Raw genomic sequence first — 7,142 nt, forward strand, 5'->3', positions numbered from 1 at the left:
TTGCGAGGAGCTTGTGTATTCTTCAAGATAGATCTTAGATCAGGGTACCATCAAATGAGGATTAGAGCCTCTGATATCCACAAGACAGCCTTTACCACCCGCTATGGCCTATACAAGTTCACGGTTATGTCTTTCGGACTGACCAATGCACCTGCCTACTTTATGTACTTGATGAACAATGTGTTCATGGATTACCTGGATGAGTTCGTGATAGTGTTCATCGATGACATCCTGGTGTTCTCCAAGAACGAGGATGAGCATGAGGAGCACTTGAGACTAGTCTTGCAGAGACTTAGAGAACATCAAATCTATGCTAAGTTCAGCAAGTGTGACTTCTGGTTGAAGGAAGTGGGATTCCTGGGTCATGTGATATCCAATGGTGGGGTAGCGGTGGACCCGAAGAAAGTTAGTGATGTGTTGAGCGTGGAACCACCAAAGGACGTGAGCCAAATAAGGAGTTTTCTTGGAATGGCTGGATATTACCGGCGATTCATCGAGGGATTCTCCAAGCTCGTTAAACCGATGACATCGCTGCTGGAGAAGAATGCCAAGTTTGTGCGGGCTGAAAAATGCCAAGCCAGCTTCGAGGAGTTGAAGAAAAGGTTGACCACAGCACCGGTATTAGTGTTATCAGACATAACCAAGGGTTTCTCCATATACTGCGACGCATCTGGTCAAGGTCTGGGATGTGTGCTCATGCAGGAGGGTAAGGTTGTGGCTTATGCATCCAGGCAGCTAAGGAAGCATGAATTGAATTACCCTACGCATGACCTAGAGTTAGCAGCAGTGGTGCACGCGTTGAAGATATGGAGGCACTATCTGATTGGGCACAAGTGTGACACTTATACCGACCATAAGAGTCTGAAGTAAATCTTCACCCAGTCGGATCTGAACATGAGACAAAGACGGTGGTTAGAACTGATCAAGGACTACGATCTGGAGATTCAGACACCAATGGAAAAATATGTACGAAGAGGCATGAGTGGTTCTACCCACTCCCGAAGTGACGAGACGCGGCCAGAAGACCGCGCACGCACCCCTGACAGAAGGACGAGAAACATACCGAAGACTTTTCCTCCCCCATTCCCTCTGTAAATCTCTCTCTCGCTCCCCTGGAAGAATAAAAGGAGGAGCAGGAACCCCACGTAGGGGGACGACCGATTGATCAACCAAGCAACCACTCAACAGCACCACACTCATTCACATACACGCTCCACACCAGGGACTTGGGACTCGACTTCCCTCTCTCGCCCATTTGTAAACCCCTACTACAAACTTCCCACCAAGGAACATGAACAGCTCGAAACTGGACGTAGGGACTTTCCGTCCGAACCAGTATAAACTTCGTGTCTCCTCAATGGAACCATCCGGGCTTAACGCGCAACGCAGAAATTCACTAGTCGGCGGTTAGAAACACCGACACTAGTGATGTGCAAATGCAAAAGTGAATGAAATAATCCAATATTAAAACATAAGCTCAAACATAGGGTTAAGTTTGCATACTCTTAGCATCGAAATAACTAGCTAATTCATCTCGCATAACATCTTATGCAGCGCTGGTCTCTCCATGGCTGCTATGGCATACCACTACTTTGATAAAGTTTGTTGTCTAGTATGATGCACTACTATTTTTATGATTATTTCTTAAAATAAATGAGCACAGTTTGCATATAAATTTGAAGCATAATTTGAGAGTGACTGATGTGGGTTATATATAATTTAACACCCGAGTTTTAAGCCATGTTTATTAGACTAGGGGTGTGTAATGATTTTTCTTTTCTGCTCATGTTTATTAGACTAGAGGCAGGTGAGAATTTTTCCAACTTTCCTAGCAATGCACGGGGATAGATATTATTTATTGTAGACGTATTTTGAATAAACAAACAAATGAGGTCACCTGCATGGCCCTAACCCATTTTGGACTAAATTACAAATGACTTCACCTTCAAGTACTTGAAATTCACCGTTTTGCAAAGGCTGGGGGTGATAGTGACCCAAATAGGTAGCCCACTCTATACCAAATGGAACTTGAATACATTTTACCGGTTGGTCCAAGGACCAACATGGCTTCAGTTACAAGGAAGTACGGTTGCAAGCCAATGAGAACGGAAGCGGAAGAGAAGATGCTTACCTGAAATACTGAAATACTAATAACATCCATACTTGTCATCCCCAATTACTTTCAATGCATTTCAATGATGTGGTAGAGAATTCAAACTTAAACATAATATATCTAAGGACATACAGATTTGCATGGAGGCATAAACAGACATTGTATTATGGACAAGAACATTTATAAATAGCACACATTATAATCTTGGATGACTGTAGTAGTACGTTTAGATTTTAGCCCCCCGCTTAGGTGAAATCCGGGTCCACCATTCATGCCCGTGAAAGAAGCACAGGGTCTTCATTACAGTGTCGATGAGATGTTCTTGAACTCGTTTAAACAAGACACAAATGTCTTTTGACGTTTTAGCAGAGATTCACGCTCATTCTGGATTGCGTCAACAGCACCAGGAGCCACAAACATGTTCATGAACTTGTCATCTTTAACAGCAAACAGCTCGAAGCCAAGCGCTAGGAACAACCTTTCACGGCTGCATTGCATCATTAGAACAAACCATATTAGAAACTCCATAGGTATTATATATGCCCGTTTAATTCTAGCCATCCGATCCTCCATAATTCAACATGCACCAGCAACTATATATGATGAAAATAGACTGAGAGTCCATATTTACTACTGACCAGACTATTCATTACAGTGGCGCATGTTAGCGCAGCACTTAGCTAATGGTGAGTTGGCAACTCAGATAGTTATACTTTTTCTTTAGAAAGACATTTAGCTAATGGTGACTCAGATGGTTATACTTTCTTTAGATGAAGACGGTTATACTAGAACCCAACTATTTTGCTGGCCCAGAATTGATGGTGCTACAGTTTAAGTTTGAATATCTAGCGCTTGTGAAAGTACCTGATGCTTATCTGATCATTTAGGAGTAGCTTGATGGATATGTGCTGAACTTGATAAAAACGTTAACAAGTTGACAGCTGGCGACTAATCAGGCACGAGTACCCAATGGGTAGTCAGTTTGGTACAATAAATCAATTCCAGAAGGAATTTCATTCTAGAATGCATGTGATATTCAACTATTGAACTGAACATGTATAACAAGAAAGTATATGTAAAACATAAGAAAAGCATGTGTAAAACATAGTTATATGTTGTACATACCATGGTGTTAGGAACCCAGAATTCAATTCAGAGGGAACATTCCTTTCGATCAGGACTTCTCGCATTTTAGCAAAATATTGAGCAGATATCGAGCATATGCTGGAGTACGATGACCCGGACTTTGCACCCAGATCATCGGCACCAGGGATGGCATTGCTATGATGATTACTGTTAGTGTTAGCATATGCAGGCATATTCGCGTGCTTTTTCTTTGCCCACCATCAATCAAGTTTCCGTTGCCTTTCTTCTTACCACCAGTCAAATCTCCTGGCAGATCCGGTGCAGATCCACTGTCTGACAGGTCCAAAAATGTGACCCCAGGAAAGTGGTAGTAGGGACTCGTAACAGAATCAAGGTGATGTTGCACTGTTTGCTTGCATTGCTTGGACAAATCCTCCACAAACTTATAATATGAGCGCCGGACAGCAGCAAGGAAACCAACATATCCATCCATATCTTCAGCATTTTGATTATCTACTAGGCAAAGAGGAAGAAGCATGTAATCCTGCACTCCAATGACTCCCAAAAGCATGCAAAAGATAGGCGGATTCCATGGAAATGGTAAAAATAATAAGAGTTGTTGCAGATTGTGTACAAGGTATGGCATATAACGAGAAAAATTTGTTTATGTACCTTATAAAGGGTAACATTGAAGACATTAAGGCACTCCATACATATATAAATTAGATCTATAATATAAACGAGCAATAGAAAAAGTGTTCCATGGATAGTAGGGGAATGCATATATATTTTCTTGAAACATGTGTTAAAAAAAACTAAGGCTAGTTATTTCTAGCGCATGATCACACAAAGGACTTTTTAGTTTTTTACAGTGCTAAAGATGGCTACAATCAACTTCAGTAAGATGGTACCCTTGTTAACATAAGAAGCAAGATGGACCCTAGTATATCAAAATGAAAATCTTACATCTTGAATCATGATTGCGGCTACACTCCATTGCAAGTTCAAATAGATTTTGTAGGACAAAGGCAAGCCTATCACACGCAGTATCGATAAGAGGAGCAAGAAATGATCGTGCAGCTGCGCGTGCTATGTCAGCTGCTGCCTCAGTCAATCCACTGCTCCCGCCTCTCTCAGCACGAGCAAGTAGTATGTTTGCAACCTGATGATATCAATACCACATTTTCAGCTGACATTTCTAAATTTTTTACCTATATAATCTTCAACTAATAATCTGAAATGTACCTTCTCCCTTGACAATGGTGGGCACTTCATTGAGTACGCCGCACAATGGAATTCATGCAATATTCTTTCAAAAGCAGCACCGCCATACAACTTGAGACTGAAGTTGTAAGGTTCTAGTGCTATGGTAATGCCAGGCCATCTGACAATACCACTATGCTTTTGTTCCTCTTCAGTAGTTAAACCCCATAGCTCAGGGTCTAGATCAGCTGCTCCGTCAAGCAGGTGATGCTTTTGTACCAAAAATAGTGTTTGATTAGTTCTAGTACACCAATCAGCAAAAGTATTGGAACACAAACGGAATTGTGTGTATATGCATACCAAATGTGTGCAAATAGAAGCAGCGTGAAACATTGCCGATCTCCTCAGCTGAGCGACATCAGTAGTTGCTTGCAGTTTGGATTCCAGTCTGGATAGGTCCGCTGAAACCCCAATGCATCTCTCCTCTAACAGTGCTAGGGTGGCTGGAACTGCTTCTTTGTACCTCTTTTGAAGTTTAGATTCCAGGTGCTTCCTGAGGCACGTAAACCCAATGTATGGTGCATATTTCTCTTCGTTAAAACCACCTTTCACCTTTTCCCGCAAGTGACGCAACACGTCAATATCAACCTGGCAGATTTGGCTCCGAAACTCCTCGTTCGTGGTCGTTCCACGATTGTTTGGAAGAGCCACAAAGAAAGGGTGGATGTTATCCCCAAGGTAACCGCTGGCACTCAAGTAACTATCAATTTCCCACCTTTCCCTGAATTCCTTCAAATGATCAAAACCAGGAACAACTTTGTAAGGCACAATGCCAAGTCCATTTCGTGATTTCGAGTGAAGACATTAATGGAACTTGTGCACCAAATTGATGATTGATTGTTGTGCAGCCAGGCATACCTTGAGGCGGTTGTCAAACTTAGAGATGACGATCATCGTGCGTCTGAACAAGGGATCAATCTCTCTGATAGTATCCAGCCATAGCGAAGATCTCCATTCGACGTTGCTCTGCTGGAGGAACAAGAGGAGACGGTGGGGCGGGCTCGCTATTGACTTCACCATCGACAGGATCTCCTCCGGCGTGGCGTCTGGCTCACCCTTCATTGGCTACAACAGACACTGGATTACATCAAACAGCCGAAAAACTGGCTAAAAAGGTAGAAACCCACTCCTTTCGAATTGAGATAGGAGAAGCTCCAAGCTCACGTGCATACCCACCTTAAGCACCAAACCTGGGGTGTCAATGATGGTGAGGTTGGGGCAGTGGGCGTACTCGGCCCTCATGACGATGGGCTGGGACGCGACGGCGGCCTGGATCTTCTGGAGATGCGACTGCGTGCGCTGCTTAATGACGTCAGCGATTTCCGTGGCCACCACCACTGGGCTCCCATACTCCTCCGAGTCCTCCTCCTGCCACGCACGCTCACCACATCGGTCAGCTGATTTACCTCGATCTGAGAGAGAAAGAAGGGGGGAACTAGGAGAGGAAGCTAAGGAACTTTCACCTTGAAGCGGCACCAGGGATCGTGGGCGGTGGGGTCATGAACCATCTGGAGGACCAGGGGGCGGCGGGTGCCCATTTCGACCTCGCGGAGATTGAACTGGAAGCTGAGGAGGGCCTCCAGGAGGGAGCTCTTCCCGTCCGACTAGCCTCCCACCGCCACGATCTCCGGGATCGGGAGCTTCTCCCCGAAATCCGCCGCCACCGCCTGTAACCGGTTGTACGCCTCGAATCGCGCTTTCCAGTTCCAGTCCGCCGCCGACGCGGCTTGCCTGGTGGATGAGGGCGGCGACTCCAACAGGTCCGGCGTCCTCCACGCCGCCGGCATTGCAAGGCGATTAGCTGCCATGAGGTGCTGGGGTCCGAATGTCTGCCTGGGCCATCGCTCATCGGAACTGATCTGGTATATGCAAAGAACTTCTAGCTTACATTGCAAGCCACTGTAACGTTCGGAAGCTTACATTGCAAGCCTCTCCCCCATCATTGAAGCCAAAATGTCTAGTATTGTGGTCATGTAATTTATCTTAAGACTATCTCCAATTATTTCTCTAAAATGTAGCATTATAGTCATGTAATTTATCCTAAGACTATCTCCAATTATTACATCTCCCTTTATATATACTTTCTAATATATTTTATTATTTTTCTCTAAAAGATTCCTCCCTCTATACACCATTCTCTCCAACCATTCCTCTTATCCAATTCCCCATATACATTTTAACTCATGTGTTTACCACTGTGAGTCGTATTGCGTGTGTAAGTTTCCTCAGGCGTTCGAGAGAGTCTGAGCTCACTCTGGGAGTTGTAGAGTGTTGCTTCCCAAAGCTTCTGCAAGCTTGAGTTCGCTTGAGTCAGCCTGAGTTGTGTATGCTGCATCTCCCTCTTTTATAGTCCAAGGAGGGCACAGTGTGCGGGGCCCGACAAGTGGGCCCGGCGGTCTACTAAAGTGCCCTAACAGCCTACAGCTTTGGATGCTCTGGATGCATATCTTTGTAGCCTGCAGAGATCTTCCCCGCCGACGTGTTCTGACCGGGCAGGCGTGATGACGAGGCAACAGCCTGTCGCCTCGATGCACTGTAGCCACAGTGCTCCGCTCCCTCTGTCGTCAGCGGGTCATGATGGTAGCTGCCCACGCGCGCGGCGCTGCACGTCTAACCTGTGCATCGGTAATGCGCGAGCCGCATCGTGTTAAAGGAAAATCGTTGTAAAGAAAATATAGAT

The 7,142-nt window shown here is 44.9% G+C and overlaps 1 pseudogene; it reads right to left on the reverse strand.

Annotated features, from left to right (window-relative positions):
• Positions 1-2,413: 2,413 nt before the first annotated feature.
• On the reverse strand, positions 2,414-6,270 carry LOC112892689 (annotated as a pseudogene).
• Between the last annotated feature and the right edge of the window lie 872 nt (positions 6,271-7,142).

This window comes from Panicum hallii, chromosome 5 (assembly GCF_002211085.1).
Source record: "Panicum hallii strain FIL2 chromosome 5, PHallii_v3.1, whole genome shotgun sequence".
NCBI classification, from domain to species: Eukaryota; Viridiplantae; Streptophyta; class Magnoliopsida; order Poales; family Poaceae; genus Panicum; species Panicum hallii.